This window comes from Hylobates moloch, unplaced genomic scaffold (genome assembly GCF_009828535.3).
Source record: "Hylobates moloch isolate HMO894 unplaced genomic scaffold, HMol_V3 SCAFFOLD_1, whole genome shotgun sequence".
Taxonomy (NCBI): Eukaryota; Metazoa; Chordata; class Mammalia; order Primates; family Hylobatidae; genus Hylobates; species Hylobates moloch.
Window position 1 is genome coordinate 23,666,235 of NW_026652276.1, and position 21,279 is coordinate 23,687,513.

At 43.9% G+C, this 21,279-nt stretch overlaps 1 protein-coding gene, 1 non-coding gene and 1 pseudogene across 3 annotated transcripts in view; 2 read left to right on the forward strand and 1 right to left on the reverse strand.

Moving 5' to 3' along the window:
• Nucleotides 1-21,279, forward strand: part of CXCR1 (C-X-C motif chemokine receptor 1) — a 45,747-nt gene that overhangs the window by 11,737 nt on the left and 12,731 nt on the right. The window lies entirely within an intron of this gene.
• Nucleotides 3,763-4,818, reverse strand: LOC116809463 (high mobility group protein B1-like; annotated as a pseudogene).
• LOC116809974 (small nucleolar RNA U13) lies at nucleotides 20,132-20,235 on the forward strand. The gene has a single exon (XR_004370128.1). It is a non-coding gene; the product is annotated as a small nucleolar RNA U13 (small nucleolar RNA).

Consider the following 21,279-nt stretch of genomic DNA (forward strand, 5'->3'; position numbering starts at 1 on the left):
AACATGAGCTCTATTTCTTTACACTAGCAGTGAACAATCTGAAAAGGAAATTAAGAAAACAATTCAATTTATAGTAGCACCTGAGAGAATAAATTACCTTGGAATAAATTTAACTGAGGAGGTGAAAGACTTGTACACCAAAAACTAAAAACATCGATGGAAGAAACTAAGGAAGACCTAAATGAATGGAAAGACATCCCATGTTCATGGGTTGGGAGTGTTAATATTGTTAAGATGGCAATATTCCCCAAAGCAATCTATAGATTCAATGTAATCCCTATCAAAATTCCAATAGTCTTTTTTTTGGAGAAATTGAAACTTATCCTCAAGTTCCTATAAAACTGCAGGGACCGGCTGGGTGCGGTGGCTCGTGCCCGTAATCCCAGCTCTTTGGTAGATTGAGGTGGGCAGATCACGGGGTCAGGAGATCAAGACCATCCTGGCCAATGTGGTGAAACCCTGTCTCTACTAAAAATACAAAAATTAGTCGGGCATGGGTGCATGCCTGTAGTCCCAGCTACTTGGGAGGCTGAGGCAGGAGAATTGCTTGAACCTGGGAGGCAGAGGCTGCAGTGAGCCGAGATCATACCACTGCACTCCAGCTTGGGCAACAGAGCGAGACTCCATCTCAAAAAGAAAAAAAAACCAAAACCCAAAAAACTGCAGGGACCTCTGAATAGCCAAAACAATATTTAAAAAGAAAAAGAAAATTGAAAGACTCACACTTCCTGATTTCCAAACTTCCCAGGAAGGTGTTTTTGAGACAGGGCCTAACTCTGTCACCTAGGCTGGAGTGCAGTGGCACAATCTTGGCTCACTGCAACCCCTGGGCCCTGGACTCAAGTGATTTTCCCATCTTAGCCTCCCAAGTAGCAGGGACTACAGGTGCACACTACCACATTTGGCTAATTAAAAAAAAATTTTTTTTTGGAGAGTTGAGGTCTTACTATATTGCCCACACTGAAGTGTGGTACTTGTATAAAGACGGACACATATAGACCAATAAAATAGAATTGAGAGTTTAGCAATAATACCAAACATCTATGGTCAATTGATTTTTTACAAGGGTGCCAATTAATGGGAGGAAAGAAGAGTCTATTTAACAGATTGTGGTGGGGCAACGAGATAACCACATGCAAAAGAAAAAATGAATTCATACCCTTGCCTCATTCCACATGCAAAAACTAATTCAAACTGGATCAACAACCTAAATGTAAATGATAAAACTATTAGAAGAAAACATGACGTAAATCTTCATGACCTCAGATTTGGCACTCAAATCTTGAGCAACAGAGAAAGAAAAAGATAACTTGTTCTTTCTTTCTTTCTTTTCTTTTCTTTTTTCTTTCTTTTTTTTTCTTGAGACAGAGTCTCACTCTGTTGTCCAGGCTGGAGTGTAGTGGTGCGATCTTGGCTCACCGAAACCTCTACCTCCTGAGTTCAAGCGATTCTCCTGCCTTAGTCTCCTGTGTAGCTGGGACTACAGGTGTGCACCACCATGCCATGCTAATTTTTGTATTTTTAGTAGAGACAGGGTTTTGCCATGTTGGCCAGGCTGGTCGTGAACTCCTGACCTCAGGTGACCCACCTGCCTCAGCCTCCCAAAGTGCTGGGATTACAGGTATGAGCCACTGTGCCCAGCCAAATTGTTCTTTCTTAAAATTAAAAACTTGTGATAGACATGTACTAACTGTTCCTCCAAACCTGAGATGAGTCTGCCAAGAACTGCCATTAAGTAAATTAAGCTGAAAGTCTGAACCTATGTAATACAATAGGTTGTGCTATTTACAGAAAATGAGTGATTAAACAAAAATTTTTTTAATTAATAGAGATGGGGTCTCACTATGTTGCCCAGGCTGGTCTTGAACTCCTGGGCTTAAGTGATCCTCCCGCCTCACCCTCCCAAAGTGCTGAGATTACAGGCGTGATCCATTGTGCCCAGCCTGTTGTTTAAATTTAAGTGGTTTAATGGGCCTCCCAAGGAGTTACCTGCTTTGGAAAATCACATATATTGAACCTCTCGTTTTGGCAAAAAAAGAGATGCAGCTGGGCACGGTGGCTCACGCCTGTAATCTCAGCACTTTGGGAGGCTGAGGTGGGTGGATCACGAGGTCAGGAGATAGAGACCATCCTGGCTAACACAGTGAAACCACATCTCTACTAAAAATACAAAAAATTAGCCGAGTGTGGTGGCACGCTCCTGTGGTCCCAGTTACTCGGGAGGCTGAGGCAGGAGAATCGCTTTAACCTGGGAGGTGGAGGTTGCAGGGAGCCTAGATCAGGCCATTGCACTCCAGCCTGGGTGACAGAGCAAAACTCCGTCTCAAAAAAAAAAAAAAAAAAAAGAAAAAAAAAAAAAAAAAAAAGAGATGCATCGCTTTTATTAGTGGACAATTTCTCCTCATCTCTACTGAAAAAATGTTGAGTTGAAGGAAAGTGAAATTATTAACTTGCCTGGGGTGTTCTCATGACTTGGTCCAGTTAAGTTAGGAGGAGCAAATGTGACAGTGGAGATTAAGGAGCTATTTTTAAAAAATTATTTATTTATTTATTTATTTATTTATTTATTTATTTATTTATTTATTTATTTTTGAGACAGGGTCTTGCCCTGTCACCCAGGCTGGAGTGCAGAGGTGCATTCATAGCTCACTGCAGGCTTGATCTCTCAGGCTTAAGCAATCCTCCAGCCTTAGCCTGCCAAGTAGCTGGGACCACAGGTCCACACCACCATGCCTGGCTAATTTTTTTGATTTTTAATACAGACAGGGTCTTGCCATGTTGCCCAGGCTGATCTCAAACTCCTGGGATCAAGCAGTCCTCCTGCCTCAGCCTCCCAAAGTGTGGGATTATAGGTGTGAGCCACTGTGCCAGGCTGAAAGATACTCTATTTGGATAGGAGATGATGGCAGTTTACTCTGGGTGGAGTAGTGGAGATGGAGAAAAGTGGAGTTTTTGAGAATTATTTTAGTGAAAAAATCAAAAAGTTCTGGTGATGGTCAGGTGCTCCACTAGTTTTCTATGCTGAGTAACAAATTACCACAAACTTAGTGGCCCCAAATAACACCCATTTATTATCTTACAGTTTCCATGGGTCAAGAGTCTAGGCACAACTTAACTGGGTCCTCTGCTCAGGGACTCACCAGACTTCAGACCAAGTATTGACATGGGCTGTAATTTCATCAGAGGCTCAACCAGGGAAAGGTCAATTTGCAAGCTTCCTCAGGTTGTTGGCAAATTCATCTCCTTGCAATTGTAGCACTGATGTCCCCATTTTCTTTCTGGCTCTCAGAGGCCACCTACAGTTCCTTGATAAACACGATAGCTTCTTCTTTTTTTTTTTTTCTAATAGAAGAATTTTACTTACTTAGAACCATTCAGAATGTCAACAAAACAGCTGCAACTTTTTATTTTTTGCAATTACAAAGTGGTATTCAGTTAACAGAACAATTATTTTGTATAAGCTGCATTAGAGACAACTGAAGATGAAAAAAACTACCATCCCTGTATATAATTAACTTGTGCTGTGCACCAAGAAGAACCTGCTTTAAATTTCCATGCCAATTTACAACCCCCATACTGTACCAGGCAAGGTTAGTGGCTACTGAAAATACCACCAGGACAGGGCTATCTAAAGACACACTCGGTAGTGTGTTAGCTATACAAAAAAAAGACACTGTGCAGTTTAAAATCAAATCTTACACAGCCTTACATTTCAATTTTTTTCTTTAAAAGGAGTGAGTTGTGTGGAGGGGGGTTAAATGCTTTATAGACAAGAAAAAAAAACTGCGCTAGGACCAACTTATTCATCATCATCTTCTTCATCTTCATCTTCTTCATCTTTCTCCTCCTCCTCCTCCTTATCCTCTTCATCTTCCTCATCTTCCTCCTCTTCCTTCTTTTTCTTGCCTTTTCAGCCTTGACAACTCCCTTTTTTTTTTGCTGCATCAGACTTTCCTTTGCTCGATATGCAGCAATACCCTTTTCATATTTTTCCTTCAGCTTCGCAGCCTTCTTTTCATAAGGGTGCTTGTCATTTGCAGCAGTGTCATTCCACATCTCTCCCAGTTTCTTTCCAACATCACCAATGGACAGGCCAGGATGTTCTCCTTTGATTTTTGGGTGATACTCAGAACAGAACAGGAAAAAGGCTGAAGGAGGCCTCTTGGGTGCATTGGGATCCTTGAACTTATTTTTTTTGAGATGGAGTCTCACTCTGTCGTCCAGGCTGGAGTGCAGTGGCACAATCTCTGCTCACTGCAACCTCTGCCACCCGGGTTCAAGCGGTTCTCCTGCCTCAGCCTCCTGAGTAGCTGGGATTACAGGCACCCGCCACTGCGCCTGGCTAATTTTTATAGTTTTAATAGAAACGCAGTTTCACCATCTTGGCCAGGTAGTCTTGGATTCCTGACCTTGTGATCCACTTGTCTCGGCCTCCCAAAGTGCTGGGATTACAGGCGTGAGCCACCATGCCCGACCTGAACTTCTTTTTTGTCTCCTGTTTAGGAGAGATATAGATTTTCATTTCTCTTTCATAATGGGCCTTGTCTGGCTTTGGCATATCTTCAAATTTTCCTTTCTCTTTAGCAGTCATGGTCTTCCACCTCTCTGGGCACTTCTGAGAAAACTCTGAGAAGTTGACTGAAGCATCTGGGTGCTGCTTCTTATGCTCCTCCCGACAACTTTGCACAAAAAATGCATATGATGACATTTTGCCTCACGGCTTCTTAGGATCTCCTTTGCCCATGTTTAGTTATTTTTCCTCAGTGAGGCACAGAGTCGCCCAGTGCCCCTCTGGCTCTCAGTTGCCCCGGTGCGGTCTCTGTGGAGCTCAATGTACTGCAGTGGCTGAAAGCCGGAGCCAGATGCAGCCTCCTCACTCTCTCTGCTCTGTAACATTACTCTTCGACAGCTTACTTCTTTAAAGCCAGCAAGGGAGTCTCTCTCGAGCCTGCTAAGATGGAGTATTATATAACATAATGTAATCACAGGAAGGAATGCCATCCAGTCACTATTGCCAAATAACATATCCTAAACAAGATTCCAACATCTATCACCTTGGATATCTTTTTTTTTTTTTTTTTTGAGACAGGGTCTTGCTCTGTCACTCAGGCTGGAGTGCAGTGGTGTGATCTCTCCTTATTGCAACCTCCACCTCCCAGGTTCAAGTGATTCTCATGCCTCAGCCTCCCAAGTAGCTGGGATTACAGGTGTGTGCCATAACACCTGGCTAATTTTTGTATTTTTAGTAGAGATGGGGTTTCACCATGTTGGTCAGGCTGATCTAGAACTCCTGACCTCAAGTGATCCACCCACCTCGGCCTCCCAAAGTGCTGGGATTATAGGCGTGAGCCACCACTCCCAGCCCACCTTGGCTATCTTCTATTGATTAGAAGCAGGTCACAGGTTCTGCCTCAAGGGGAGAGGATTCTACAAAGGCATGCCTCATTGTGGGTAGGGGGAGGCTATTTAGAGTGTGTCTCCCCCAGGTAGAATAAGGGAAAGTGAAGTATCACCTATAATATTCAAGTTTCTGGCTTGAGCAGGGGGGTGGAAGTTGTGCCATTTATTGAGACACAGAACATAGAGGAGCATGTTGGTTGAGGAAAGCTCTTGAGTTCAGTTGTTGACATTTGAGTTAAGCTGCTCAGGGGCATGAACCATGCCTGTTTTGTTTTTCATTCTGTATCCAGTGCCTGGTGTAGTTCCTGACACATAGTAGGTACTTGATAGAATGAATGAATGAAATCTGTGAGATACCCAAGCAGAGATATTGATGAAGCCAACATCTCCTGGATGCCAGTTGTGAGGTGTTGACTGACCATGCATTTTCAGAATCAGTGGTGTTTGTGCACCATTGGTGCATAATGGTGATGAACACGCTGGCTTGGATGAGATGGCATAGGAAAGAGGGTACAGGGAAGAGAGCAAAGGTCTCGGGACTGAGCACTGGGAGCCCCAGGACTGAGAAGTGAGGCTGGAGAGGAAACATTGGCAAAGAATACAAAGACAGGACAGACACAAGACTGGTGCCAAATGTTGCCGAGAAGTTGAGACAAGACTGAGAAGTGTGCCTAGGGGGGACTAGTTTTGGTAGAGTGGTGGGGCTCAGCAGCCAACTTAGTGGGTGGAGAAGTGGAGGAGGTAAGGACATGGAAGGCAAGTAGACAACTCTTTTTAGAAGTCTGGCTGAAGGGGAGGAGGGACTGGATGATAGCTGGAGAGAAATGAGCCATCCATAATTGAGATCATCCAGGTCCTGACTCCAACAGAGTGCATCCTGAGGCAGGGGCTGGGGTGCTCTGGACTGGGTCCGCCCTCTGGGTCAGAGAGAGAGCACCTTCTCTGCCTAGCTCAAAGTCTTGCTTTTATATTGCTGTCTCTGTCATATTCTTTTGTTTTGCTTTTGTTTTTTTTTGAGATAGAGTCTTACTCTGTTGCCCAGGCTGGAGTGCAGTAGCGCAATCTCTGCTCACTGCAGCCTCCACCTCCCAGGTTCAAATGATCCTCCTTCTTCAGCCTCCCAAGTAGCTGGGACTACAGGTGTGTGCCACCACGCCCAGCTAATTTTTGTATTTTTAGTAGAGATGGCGTTTCGCTATGTTGGCCAGGCTGGTCTTGAACTCCTGACCTTAGGTGATCCACCTCGTCTCCCAAAGTGCTGGGATCACAAGCGTGAGCCACCACACTAGGTGTTATGTTCTTATAATAGTCAGGCTAACCTATTTCTTTAAGAAGGTTTAAAAATCACAAATTTGGAGAATATGCTTGGATACCTCTTTCCTCTCCCCTTCCTCCTCCCCCTTCTCTCCCCAATAATTCCGTCCAGAATGTCCTTCCTTCCCTCCCTTCTTTTTATTTAGAATGAAAGAGACTTAAGAGGTTTTCACTGCTGACTAGGTGGATGCAAGAGAGAGGGAAAAGTTAGAAAGAAAGAAGAAAGAAAGAAAGAAAAAATGAATGGTGTGAGGCTTCTGAGAAAATGATGGGGAGATAGACTCTAGGATGCAGGTGGTGGGATTGGGTTTGGAATGGCCAAGGGACACCAACTTATTTGTGGCAGGAGGAAGGCATGTATGTATATATATGTGTGTGTGTGTGTGTGTCTGTGTGTCTGTGTGTCTGCGTGTCAGGTGGGGGCAGTGATAATATTGGTTTGGTTTCAGGAAGCAGAGAGAGGCTTAGGTCCGATTGTCTTTTGTTTCTACCTCAGTCCTGGAGGCACTATCTTCTATGTAATAAACTGTTCATATTTGTTGAACAAAAGAAAGGGTAAATAAATCCTTAAAGGACAGCATAAATAGCATATCTCTTCCTTAGATTTTCAAAATGAAATCTTTATTCACTTTTGTTATCATACAGATAACACATGCTGTTTGTAAAAAGTTTCAGTAATATAGAAAATTTCTGGCCGGGTGTGGTGGCTCACGCCTGTAATCCCAGCACTTTGGGAGGCCAAGGCGGGTGGATCATCTGAGGTCAGGGGTTCGAGACCAGCCTGGCCAACATGGAGAAACCCTGTCTCTACTAAAAATACAAAATTAACTGGGCATGGTGGAACATGCCTGTAATCCTAGCTACTCGGGAGGCTGAGGCAGGAGAACCTCTTGAACCTGGGAGGCGGAGGTTGCGGTGAGCCGAGATCCTGCCATTGCACTCCAGCCTGGGCAACAAGAGCGAAACTTCATCTCAAAAAAGAAAAAAGAAAAAAGAAAAAAGATAAAAGAAAATTTCCCTCAAATTCTAACCTACAGGGATAACAACTGTTAAGTGTCAGCCTTACCAGTAGGTTATATATTAAACAAAGGAGGATCACTTGATATGTGGAATTGTGTGAGCTGTTTTTCTCATGTGAACATTTATGTGCTTTGTGTCAATATGTAAAGATGTTCTTTATCTTTTATAACACCTGCCTGGTCTCCGTAACACCTCCAAGTCTCATAAATTTATTTAACCAAAACCCTATTGATGGGCATTCAGGCTGTTTCTAACTTTTCAGTACCATAACCCTTCTTGTTCACACAAATTTGCACCGTGCACCATTCTTTTCTTAAATTCCTAGAAGAGGGCAACATGCCTGCGCATTTCAACTTTTGATACTTATCTTCCAAGTTTGCCTGCTGAAGCCAGTTTAGGCTTCCATCAACAGAATGGAAGTGCACCTGTTTCTGCCCCGGCCTTGCCAACAACTGGCTACTAGAAATCTTTTTAATCGTCTCCATCTAAGTGAAAAATGGTATCTCATTTTATTATTTATTTTTAATTTAATTTTTTTTTTGAGACAGAGTTTTGCTCTTGTTGCCCAGGCTGGAGTGCAATGGTGCGATCTAGGCTGACTGCAACCTCTGTATCCTGGGTTCAAGCGATTCTCCTGCCCCAGCCTCCCAGGTAGCTGGGATTACAGGCACCCACCACCACACCCGGATAATTTTTTGTATTTTTAGTAGAGATGGGGTTTCACCATGTTGGCCAGGCTGGTCTTGAACTCCTGACCTCAGGTGATCCACTCATCTCAGCCTCCCAAAGTGTTGGGATTACAGGCGTGAGCTACTGTGCCTGGCTAGTATCTCATTTTAATTTGCTTTTCTGTAATTATTAGTGAAGTTGAACATCTTGAGTGTGAATTTTGGACATTTTTGTGTCTTCTTTTAAAATAGAGTGCTTCTTTATGCCTTTTACTCATTTTCCTACTGGGTTTGTAATTTTCTTATTTTTCCAAACAATTCACAGTTTAATAATATTACTCTTTCTCCATCATGTTGCGAGTGTTTTTTTTCCATTTTATTGTCTTTTGCTTTGCCATATAGAGATTTTAGTTTCATATTTGTCAATCTTTTTCTTTTCTTATGGTTTTGTCATTGACATATTGCTGAGAGCTGATTACCACATTAAAATTATAAAACATTCTTTCATGTTTTCTCTATTACTTTGTAGTTCAGCTTTTTTCATTAAGTTTTGTTCTTTTCCGCTTTTTAAAATTAGATGGGCAATATGTGGCAATATATGATTATATCCCAATGACATCCTTGAATGTGATCACTTTGTCTCCTCATAATGCCCTCATACACACTTCAAAGGCAGAGAGGAGAAAAAGAGGGATGATGAGAAATACTTTTTTTTTGGTGAACTTAAATAGAACAGCTGATCTTCTGCAACTAATAAGTAAATAATTCTGCATTTCCATGAAAAAAAGAATGACTGTTACCCAATTAAGGTTTATCCTTTCAGACTCTATTAATGCATTTCTTTCATATGTTCATATGGATATCTATGCACACATTTAACATAAATGGTATCATTCTATGTATGTTATTTATAATTTGGTTTTTTTTGAGATAGAGTCTAGTTGCCCAGGCTGGAGTGCAATGGTGTGATTTTTGCTCACTGCAACCTCCACCTCCTGGGTTCAAGCGATTCTCCTGCCTCAGCCTCCCTAGTAGCTGCGATTACAGGCATAGGCCACCAAGCCTGGCTAATTTTTGTATTTTTAGTAGAGATAGGGTTTCACCATGTTGGCCTGGCTGGTCTTAAACTCCTGACCTCAAGTGATCTGCCCGCGTTGGCCTCCCAAAGTGTTGGGATTATAGTCGTGAGCCACCATGCCTGGCCTATAATCTGCTTTTCATTGAACATTAGATAGTTCCTTGTCAGTACATATATATTTACTTCTTCCTTTTCTAACTGACTGCTGCACAATAGTCTATTGTATGAATGTAGCATAGTTTATGGATAAATTCTTTTATATTTAAGGCTTTCGTCCATCTGTTTTTTTTTGCATGTGTGTATGAGTGGAGTGAGTTAGGGATATAACTATTTTTTCCTAATAATTTCCCAACTATGCTATCACCACATGTTGCATAACCTATCTTTTCTCCACTGACTTGAAATGTTACTGTCACAATTGAATGGACACTAAGCAGAGAATGCTGGGAGGTGGGCGGAGCAAAGTGTTCAGGAACATCTGAAGGAGCTTCCTGCTTCTGCTGGACCAGCGGTACCAGCTGGCCTGGGTATTCCTGTTTCCTCCCCAGCCACATAGCTTTCTCTGCACCGACACAAAAAAGGACTGCCCAGTATTCCGTAATTTATCCCTAGAAATAAATGCAAACATCTTAGTTTTGAAATGAGACCATTTAATACTACTACCACGAATCCTGTGTAAGTCTTACTATTCAGCAGACCTGCTGATCATCTCCATCTCCTTAGAGTTCCTGAGGTGTGTGTGGGCCTAGGTGCCATGTGACTCGGGGAAGACCCTGCTCCAGAGTCTTCCCTCCTGGGAATTGAGGGTGGGGGCATCAGGGACATAGCCGGAGCTGGGTTTGCTTTTGCAAAGTGTTCCATTGGTAAAAATGGGATGGTTTTGGGTGATTCATGGTGAATCTATTTTAATTTAAATCATTACATATTTATTTTAAGTCACGTTAATAAAAGTGACTCAATTTAAAGAAGAACATGGTACTTGAGCAGGTATGGCAAAAATGCTGAAGGTGGTTTGAAGATGATGGAAGTTTGGAAGACTTCAAATTGGATGATCGTATTATTAATCAAGAGTGCCCTCAGCTGCTAGTAACAAAAATCTAACTCCCAGTGGCTTAAAAACATAGGAGTGAGGTTTTTTTTGGTGTTGTAATTTTACACATAAAATTTGCTAATATTGGTTGGGTGCTCAGCAATGTCCAGGGCTGACTTCTCTCTTTCCAGTTCTTTTGTCCTTCTCCCGATGGTCCCATGATGGTTGCTGCAGCTCTAGCAGTCACAAGCAAAAGGAAGGAAAAGGGAGAGAGGGTGCCAAGCAGTATCTTTCTTTCTCTTTGGTAGGAAAAGGGAGGTTTTTCAGAGTTCCCAGCAGTCTTCTCCTTAAGCCTCATTGACCAGAATCATATCCGTGGCCACCATTAGCTGTAAAGAAGGCTGGGAGAGTGACCATCCTCATCCAATGGAGGTTCTGTTAGTGAGGGAGGAAGGGGAATGGATAGTGGATAGACAACTGCCACGTCTGCCACGTGGGAGTGCGTGGACCCCCAGAGGGAAGCAGAGATGCGGACCATATGGCCCCAGAGAGAGCGCTGCAGTGGGAGCAGCGTCAGGCTTCCAGCTCCAGTTCCTGAGTGACAAGCTGTCCTGCATTGCCTGTTCTTGCAAGTTGGCAAGATTGCCTGTTGTAACGTTTCCATCAACTCTCTTTTGACTTGAGCTCCTGGGAGTTGGTTTCTGTTCTTTACAGCCTGGAGCAGAGTTTTGGACACATTTTATTTTATTTCATTTTATTTTATTTTGAGACGGAGTTTCCCTCTTGTTGCCCAGGCTGGAGTGCAGTGGCGCGATTTCGGCTCACCGCAACCTCCGCCTCCTGGGTTCAAGCAATTCTCCTGCCTCAGCCTCTGGAGTAGCTGGGATTACAGGCATGCACCACTACGCCCGGCTAATTTTGTATTTTTAGTAGAGACAGGGTTTCTCCATGTTGGTCAGGCTGGTCTCGAACTCCCGACCTCAGGTGATCCACCTGCCTTGGCCTCCAAAAGTGCTGGGGTTACAGGCGTGAGCCACTGTGCCCGGCCCTTGGACACATTTTAAAGTTTGTTTTCTCATTTGTTCTTTACAGTGGTTATTATTATCCTTATTTTACAAAGAGGAGAAGGAGGTTCCAAGAGGTTGGGTTAAGTTGGCAAACTCCATGTGACTCTAACTCAGGTTTTCTGACAACTAACACATTTTTCATGCTGTCTTTCTATTTTTAAGATTATCAACAAACAAGGGGAAGTGTTTGTTCCTTAAATAGCACCAAGAGGACAAAGGGAATAAATATATGAGAGACTGAGTTTCTTCTGGGGCCTGTCAATGCCAACCATCAACCCTGTCCCTGGATTAAGTCAAAAGGCAGGAGGCAGCTTGGCTGTGTCATGCACTGGGCTTTAGAGACCTAGGGAATATTTAGTTTTCTGTTTGTCTATTTCCAAACATTATGTGTGTAATTTATTGTCCCGATTATAACTCAACATGGTTGGAAGATGTGAGCCATTCAAGTCACAGATTTGTGTGAGAAGCACAAAAGAAAATAAGTGCATTTGGGAGCTGCGACCCTTCTCCCTTCTCACACCTTAGTTTCTCCTTGGGTGACCTCAGCCACCTATAGTTTTTATCACTGCCAAGACAACACTTTGAGAGCCAACGTTTTGATCAATTCCTTATCAAAAATAAAACATGATTTATTTTCCCTAAACTTGCTGTTTCTCCTGCATTCCCTGTCTTGGTAAATAGTACAACTATCTACGCAGTCATACCAGGCTTTCCTCATCCTGGCACACAACCCCTTGACCACATTATGCAGATTCCTTCCCCTAAATTACACAGTAACATGCCCCTCCCCCTTTCCCTTTATTCTCCTACAGAGGATGGTGGCCGCAATCTCCTACACTCTGTGTTTCTTTGTTGTTAGAAAACCTGGGATGCCTGCTAATCATAGATTCCCAGGCCCTTCCCCTAGACTCAGCAGGTCTGGAGGGGGCCTTACAATCTGTGTACTTAACAAGTACCCCAGGCAGTTCTTCTGAGCAGTGGGTAGCACTAGTACCTGGCTGGCCTTGCTTCAGGTCTCTCTCTTGTCAATATAGCCCCATTCTGCTGTAGAAGTATCTTCCTAAAATATGCTGGTGGTTTTTTATTTGCAGCACAAAATCCAAATTCTTGTAGCATGGCAAATAGGGCATGATTTAGTTCCTACCTCCCTTGCTGTCCTCATCTGCTTCCCTGGTTGCTATAATACAAACTGTCTGTTAACTCTGAGGATTCCATTGCTCTATTATTGCTCAATGCCTCTGCGTATGCTGTTCTTTGTGCCTAGACAGGCCTCCTTCCCCAGGTCTATCTGGAAAACCCCTATTCGTCCTGCAAGACCCAACTCAAGTGTTGCCTCTTTCTGGAAGCTTTTCTTGCCACCACTGCACCTTGAACGTACGTGTATTATTGCAGTTACCCCTGTGGCTCCACTATAGCAGAGACTGTGCTTAGCCCACAGGTACACCTAGTATTTGTAGTAATAGATGCTTGTTAAACAGGGTTGAATAAAGGTAGCTTCTCCTATGTGAGAGGAAATGTAGTGAAAGCAAGTAGGGCAATTTTTAGGAAAACAGTATTCCCATCCTTAGTTTGTGAGTCTAAACTCTCGGGAGTTTCTTACTGTGAAAATCAGTCATCATTTTATCTGTGTGCATTTACAAAGTCAATATATTAAACTGTTTAGTAATAGTTAACATATGTCTGGTGCCAACCAGTGTGCCAGGAACTTTGCATTCACCATCTCACTTCGTCCTGCAGATGAGGAAACCAAGGCTCAGTGGAGAATTAATTTTCCCAAGGTCACGGCCAGGTGTGGTGGCTCATGCCTGTAATTCCAGAACTTTGGGAGGCTGAGGCAGGTGGATCAACTGATGTCAGGAGTTCGAGACCAGTCTGGCCAACATGGTGAAATGCCATCTCTACTAAAAATACAACAGTTAGCCAGGCATGATAGTACGCACTTGTAATCCCAGCTACTTGGGAGGGAGGCTGAGGTAGAAGAATCACTTGAACCTGGGAGGCAGAGCTTGTAGTGAGCCAAGATCAGGCCACTGCACTCCAGCCTGGGTGACAGAGTGAGACTCCATCTCAAAAAAAAAAAAAAAAAAAAAAAATTCCCAAGATTACAAAACTGGTAAATAGTAGAATTGTTACAATGCTATTCTGCTTCTTCCAGAGATTTAGTTAACAATCATTAGGATATGCAGTATGTGTCTAGGATGAAACACTCTAGGTAATGTAAATGAGTAAAGCACTCTGGCCATGAGGCAAGGAGGGGTAGAAAGTGTGGCAACCAGTTACGGGTTAAAGAAGTTGGCCAAGACAATGCCAGCTGATAGCCCCAACATTTTATTGTGAACGATTTTAAACATAAAGAAAAGTTGGGCCTGGCGCAGTGGCTCACGCCTGTAATCCCAACACTTTGGGAGGCTGAGGCGGGTGGATCACCTGAGGTTGGGAGTTCGAGACCAGCCTGACCAACATGGAGAAGCCCTGTCTCTATTAAAAATACAAAAAATTAGCCAGGCGTGGTGGCTCATGCCTGTAATCCCAACTACTCGGGAGGCTGAGGCAGGAGAGTTGCTTGAACCCAGGAGGCAGAGGCTGCAGTGAGCCGAGATCACACCATTGCACTCCAGCCTGGGCAACAAGAGTGAGACTCTGTCTCAAAAAAAAAAAAAAAAAAAAAAAAAGAGAAAAGAAAAGTTGACAGAATTTCACTGTCTACTTGTACATCTACTACCTAGATTCTGCCATTAACATTTTACCTGCTTTATCTCATATTTATCCATTATCCATCCCTATAGCCATTAATCCATTCTTTTGGATGTGTTTCAAAGTAATGGTGGACACCAGTATACTTCTCCCTAAATATGTCAGTGTGTACATCATTGATTAGAGATCCATATTTGTTTATAGTTTTTTTTTTTTTTTTTGAGACGGAGTCTCTGTTGCCCACGCTGGAGTGCAGTGGTGCGATCTTGGCTCACTGCAACCTCCGCCTCCCAGATTCAAGTGATTCTCCTGCCTCAGTCTCCCAAGTAGCTGGGATTACAGGCATGCGCCACCATGCCCTGCTAATTTTTGTATTTTTAGTAGAGATGGGGCTTCACCATGTTGGCCAGGCTGGTCTCAAACTCCTGACCTCAAGTGCTCCTCCCACCTTGGCCTCCTAAAGTGTTAGGATTACAGGCGTGAGCCACTGCACCTGGCGTTTAGTGTATTCTTTTGACGTAAAATTTGTAGACAATGAAGTGCACAAATCTTAAGTGTATTTTCACTAAGTCTCAACCTATAGGTGCTCCTGTGTAATCCCAATGCCCATCAATATAGAAAACATTACCATCATTCCTAAAAATCCTCTCATGTCCCCCCATGGCTGGTTTGTCTCTGCCTCCATCCTCCTAGAGGTAACTTCTGCTCTGATTATTTTCAGATTGAGTTTCACCTGTTCTAGAACTTCATAGAAGTGGAAGGCTTCTTTTACTCAGTGTAATGTTTTTAAGGTACATCATGTTGTGGAGTATATCAGCAATTCAATCCTTTTTATTGATGAGAATGATTTCATTGTATGAATATTCCACTGTATGTTTAGCCATCCTCCTACCGATGGACACCTGAACTGTTTCTAGTTTTTGGCAATTATCAATAAAGCTATTAATATTTTTGTGAACATATTATTTTCATTTCTCTTGGGCATATTCCTAGGAGTGGGATTGCTGGGTCAGAGAGTAGAAGAAACTGCCAGACCTTTTGCCAAAGTGGTTGCACCATTTTACATTCCCACCAATTATATGTGAGGATTCCAGTTGCACCACAGCCTCACTGATAGTCGATATTATCATGCTTTTGTATTTTTAGTCATTCTGGTGATTGTGTAATGATATTTCTTTTCTTTTTCTTTCTTTTCAGATAGAATCTCACTTTCACCCGGGCTGGGTCTCAGCTCACTGCAACCTCTGCCTACCAGGCTCAAACGATTCTCCCACCTCAGCCTTTTGAGTAGTTGGGACTATAGGTGCATACCAGCACGCCTGGCTAATTTTTGCATTTTTTGTAGAGGCGGGATTTCGCCAGTCTGCCCAGGCTGGTCTCAAACTCCTGGCTGCAAGAGATCCACCCCCCTTGGCTTCCCAAAGTGCTGGGATTACAGGCGTGAGCCACCGTGCCTGGCGTGCATTGTTGATAAAACCTTCCTTTCCCTCACTGGACTGCTTTGGAACTTTTGTTGAAAATCAAGTGATGGTGTAAGTGTGGCTCTATTTCTGGGATTTATTTTACATTCCAGGTTTAGCTGAGTTTTGCCATGAGCTCGGTGCTGTCAAATCTTCAATTTTTTTTTTTTTTTTTTGAGACGGAGTTTTGCTCTTGTTGCCCAGGCTGGAGTGCAATGGTGTGATCTCAGCTCACTGCAACCTCTGCCTCCCGGGTTCAAGTGATTCTCCTGCCTCAGCCCCCCGAGTAGCTGGGATTACAGATGCCTGCCACCATGTCCAGCAAATTTTCATATTTTTAGTGGAGACGGGGTTTCACCATGTTGCTCAGGCTGGTCTTGAACTCCTGACCTCAGGTGATCCACCCACCTCGGCCTCCCAAACAGCTGGGATTACAGGCTTGAGCCATGGCACCAAGCCCAGATCTTCAAAATTTTAAAGGAGGGTGTATAAATTCAGATGTTTTTAAATGTGAAAAAGCCTCAAGTTTTAAAAGTTGGAAACCAATTCTAATTTAAACAAACAAGGAAACCAATCCCATGCAGTCAAACAAACTCATCTGCAGGCTAAAGTAGACGTGTGGCATTGGAACAGGGAGAGGTAGTTTCAGCAGGAGTCTGGATATACGTGTGTGTGTATGTGTGTGTATATATATATATATATATATTTATTTTTTTTTGAGACAAGGTTTTGGTCTGTCGCCCAGGCTGGAGTGCAGTGGTGTGATCATGGCTCATTGCAGCCTTGACCTCCTGGGCTTGAGCAATCCCCCCACCTCAGCCTCCTGAGTAGCTGGGACCACAGGTGTGTTCCACCACACCTGGCTAATTTTTAAAATTGCTTTGTAGAGGTATGAGGTTCCACTGTGTTGCCCAGGCTGGTCTTGAATGCCTGGGCTCAAACTATCCTCCTGCCTTGACCTCCTAAAGTGCTGGAATTACAGGGGTGAGCCACTGTGCCCAGCCTGGATATATGTATATTAAAGTATAAATCAAGGGTCTTATTTTAATTGAAAAGTAATGGGAGTGTTCTCAGGGCAAGTAGGTGGGTTCCAGTGGTCAGTGAAAGTCAGTAAGAATTCACTGCAAGGGTGAAATTAAAGCCTGTGGGTCAGGCTTTCCTTGGTGCCTAGGAAAGTGGAGGAGCACATTTGTGAAGCTATTAGAATCGCATTTAGAAACCATAAGGACAGGAAGGGCTAAGGGGAGGCACTGAGTGGAGGCAGTTGACAAACCAGTGACAGCAAACACACACGGCCAAGAGAGCCCAAAGTGAGCTGATTTGGAGAATCTGGAGCAGAGGGAATAAAGAGAATCACAGGTTTCTAAACCCAGGGCCCAGAAAGATGGTCCCTGGAATTGGCTGAAGGCTTCCTTGGCTCTGTGGATGGAAATTGAGACAGAGCAGCCAGAAGACATAACTGCACATGCCAGAGCTTAGAACAGGTTCTCAGCTGCACCACAGGCCTCCTGCCACCATGGTTGAATTATGACTGTTTAACATTTTTAAATTATTTTTTAAACATTGAAAATGTGTAATGGGAACTATGTCGCATGTTTCAAAAATAAAAAAAAAATTCACAAGGAGTCTTCTTCCTACCTGTCTCCCATCTGCCCAGTTTCCATCTCGAACCCCTCCACCCTCCAGCCCCCTGGTCACCATTTGTGAGGTTTATTTTTACTGCAACCATGGATACCGCTTTGGCAGCCAAGTCCATCAGACAGAATGTTGACTATGCAGGTTGGGCCATATCTGGTAGAGCTTGGTACGGCTGGCCACGTGTAAGAGAAAATAAGCAAGCCTGCATCAAAGACAGATAAAAGTTTGTTAGAACTTGCTAGAGCCTTGACTCATAAATATGTAAGGGAGTGTTATCAGGGAAGGAAATCGTTCTGGTTAAACTGTGACGTGGTGCTTGCTATAGATTCAAAATGTCTGTGTCTTCACCAAGTTTATATGTTGAAGTCCTAACCCCTGTTGTGATGGTATTTGGAGGTGGGGCCTTTGGAGAGGTGATAGATTATGAGGGTAGGGCCCCTGTGTGGAATTAGTGTCCTCATAAGAACAGGAAGAGACCAGACCTCTCTTTCTTTCTCTCCACCACATGAGGACACATTGAGAAGGCAGCCATCTGCAAGCCAGGAGGGTGCCCTCATCATAACCCAATCATGCTGGCACCCTGATCTGGGGCTTCTAGTCTCCAGGACTGTGAGAAACACATTTCTGTTGTTGAGATCACAGGTATTTTGTTATGGCAGCCCAAGCTGGAGGACCAAAAAACTGTGAAATGATCTTCAATTCTCTGAAACTTGCTTTCTGTATACCTTTTAATCCCTTGGCCAGTAAATCCAAATGTGCTGTATTTGAAAGTTTGGGTTCACTCAGAGAGGCTGAGAACCTTCTGGAGGAAGGATCTGTGGGCTGGAAATGGGGGTTGACCATGGGGGCAGGACTGTTAAGTTCTTGGAGCCTGTGACAAATTGAGGAATACGGGACCACGTGGGTGATATCATTTAATCAGTGCACACTCCACTCACACTCCAGCAATGGCTAAACTCTCATCTAGGAGCACTTTAAGGGGAGAATGAATGTATGTGAAAGGGTTTGCAAACTTTAAAGGGTGGTGTTAAGTTCTAGACATGGGCTGCCTAACCCAGTTTACAGTTGCACTTCCATAGGGTGGAGGACTTTTCATGTGGGTTACTTCCTTGGGCTCCTCCAGTTATTGGTATGATTTGAAGATAATGCTGCCCTCTCCTGGACTGGTCTTGCAACTCCAGGCCCTGGCCTCCAAGAGTAGATTCTGCACCTGTCCCCGCCTCCCCCCACCAAGCAACCTTGCTTGATCTCAGGGGTTATCAGAACAGTTAGTGGTCTCCTGCAATCTTGCTTGATCTCAGGTGTTATCAGAACAGTTAGTGGTCTCCTGCTTTGCTAAGTCATTTCTTACAGCCATGGTGGGCTTAACTTTCTCTCCAGTGTTATTTCCCAGAGACTGGAGGCAAGAGAAACATAGGGCAAGTCACTGGTGGGTCCTCAGTTTCTAGAAATAGAATCCTTCTCTTCTTCTTTTGTGTTGCTTTCAACAACTGTTTATTGCACCCTCTACTTGCCAAGGAGATGTGTAATGTCTCCTAGGCACATGGGATATAGTGGTCAAAATAGATACTGATCCCTGCCCTCGTGAAGCTTATATGCACCAGAGGAGAGAGACAGTAAGCAATAGCCTGTATAATAAGCAAGCTAATGATATAGTATGTTAGGAAGGGATGACTGCAGCGAGGAAAGAAGCATGTGTTAAATTGATGAGGGCAAAGGATATCAGGAAGGCTGGAGGAGGTGCAGCTGCAGATAGGCAGACAGCGTGGGCCTCAGCAAGAAGGTGGGTTAGAGAAAACAGAAGAGGCGAGGGAGTTACCTGCAGGAGCAGCTAAGGAAGGGCTTTCTGAGGGAGTGAACAGCCAGAATCAATGTGGGCGAGGGAGTTACCTGCAGGAGCAGCTAAGGAAGAGCTTTCTGAGGGAGTGAACAGCCAGAGTCAATGCCCTAAGGCAAGAGAAGTACAAGGCCAGTATGTCTGGAGCTGAGCCACAAGGGGCGAAGTGGAAGTGGTTAGAGGGTGTTATGGGTTGAATAGTGTCCTCTCCCCGCAAATTCATATTTTGGAGTTCTAACCTCCAGTACATCAGAAGGTGGCCTTATCTGGAGTTGGGGTCATTGCAGATGTTATTAGTTAAGATAATGTCATTGGGGGAGACCCTAATCCAATATGACTGCTGTCCTTATAAAAAGGGACACAGAAAAATGCACAGAGGAAGAATGCACCATGAAGTGGAAGGCAGAGATTGGGGTGCAGGCTGGAGTGCGGTGGCTCAATCTCGGCTCACTGCAAGCTCCGCCTCCCGGGTTCACGCCATTCTCCTGCCTCAGCCTCTCCGAGTAGCTGTGACTACAGGCGCCTGCCACCACGCCCGGCTAATTTTTTTTTGTATTTTTAGTAGAGACGGGGTTTCACCGTGGTCTCGATCTCCTGACCTCGTGATCCGCCCGCCTCGGCCTCCCAAAGTGCTGGGATTACAAGCGTGAGCCACCGCGCCCGGCCGAGATAAGAAATTTCTGTTTGTTCAAGCTGCACAGTTTGTCGTACTCTGTTATGGCCGCCCTAGCAAACAAATCCAGAGGGGTAATGAGGTGGGATGGGGGGAGAGGGTGAGGGCAGGGAGATAGAGTAAAGCCTTGAAGGCCATTTAAGGACTTTAGCTTTTATCAGATTCACTTTTTCTCATGATGAAGTGGGATTTATCCCAAAAATTCAAGCATTATTCAACACTGGAAAACCATCAATATCATTCCCATACTAGATACTTTTGTAGCTCATAAGCATGATGATTCACTGTCCAAGTGCATGCATGAGATGTGCCTCCCTCAAACCTTTTCACAACATCAGCATGTTGCCCATCTGACATGAACAAAATATATATAATTCACATATGAATGTACCTCAGAATAAAAAAGTCATATATCTTCATAAGCCTTTGACAAAATTCAAAGCCATTTTTTTAATAGATGAAGGGCTCCCCATGTTGTCCCGGCTGGTGTTGAACTCCTGGGCTCAAGGGATCCTCCCACCTCGGCCTCCCAAAGCACTAGGATTACAGGCGTGAACCACCAGGCCTGGCTCAAAACCTATTATTGATTTAAAGAATAAACTCAATAAAATAAAATACAGATGGTTTCCAACTTATGACGATTTGACTTAAAAATTTCCACTCTATGTTGGATTTATCAGGACATAATACCACGGCAAGTCAAGGAGCGTTTGTGGGTGCTTTAAAAGCAAGTATTAACTAAACTCCAGATTTTATTTGGATTTGGCCTGTTTTTCCATTACCCCCTCTCTCTATTCCAGGATCCAATCCAAGACAGTACATTTCATTTAGTTGTTAGCGCTCCCCAATCTCCTGTGGTCTGTGACAGTTTTGCTCAGTTTTTTTCTTGTTTTTTATGACTTTGACAGTCTTCAGAAATACTGGCCGGGTGTCCTGTAGAATGTCCCTCAATCTGCCTAATGTTTTTCTCATGATGACACTGAGGTTGCGGGTTTTGGAGGGCATACCCCAGAGGTGGGGTACTTGGGTAAGGTAGTGTTTGCCAGGTTTTTCTGCTGTAAACTTAATTAAAATGCACTTAAAATGTTTACAGCAATAGAATTTGTACTTTGGAGACATTGTGATAGGGACAGGAGGCAGGAAAATTCTGGGCAGAAGAGGGTGGGTCCTTGGCGAGGGCCCCACCCTCAAGCCGAAAAGCCTGATACCATGGCCTAAAGTGAGAGTATTCATCCCTGTTTTCCTGCACAAATGTTGCCTTTTCCAAAATCAGCCATGGCCTGCCCCGCCCCCCATCCTGTGCCCATAGAAACTCCAGGCTCAGCTGGCAGAGAGAGGAGAAGCAGCTGGATGTCAGAGACTATGGCTGGACGTCAGAGAGAAGTGTCTTGACTTCAGAG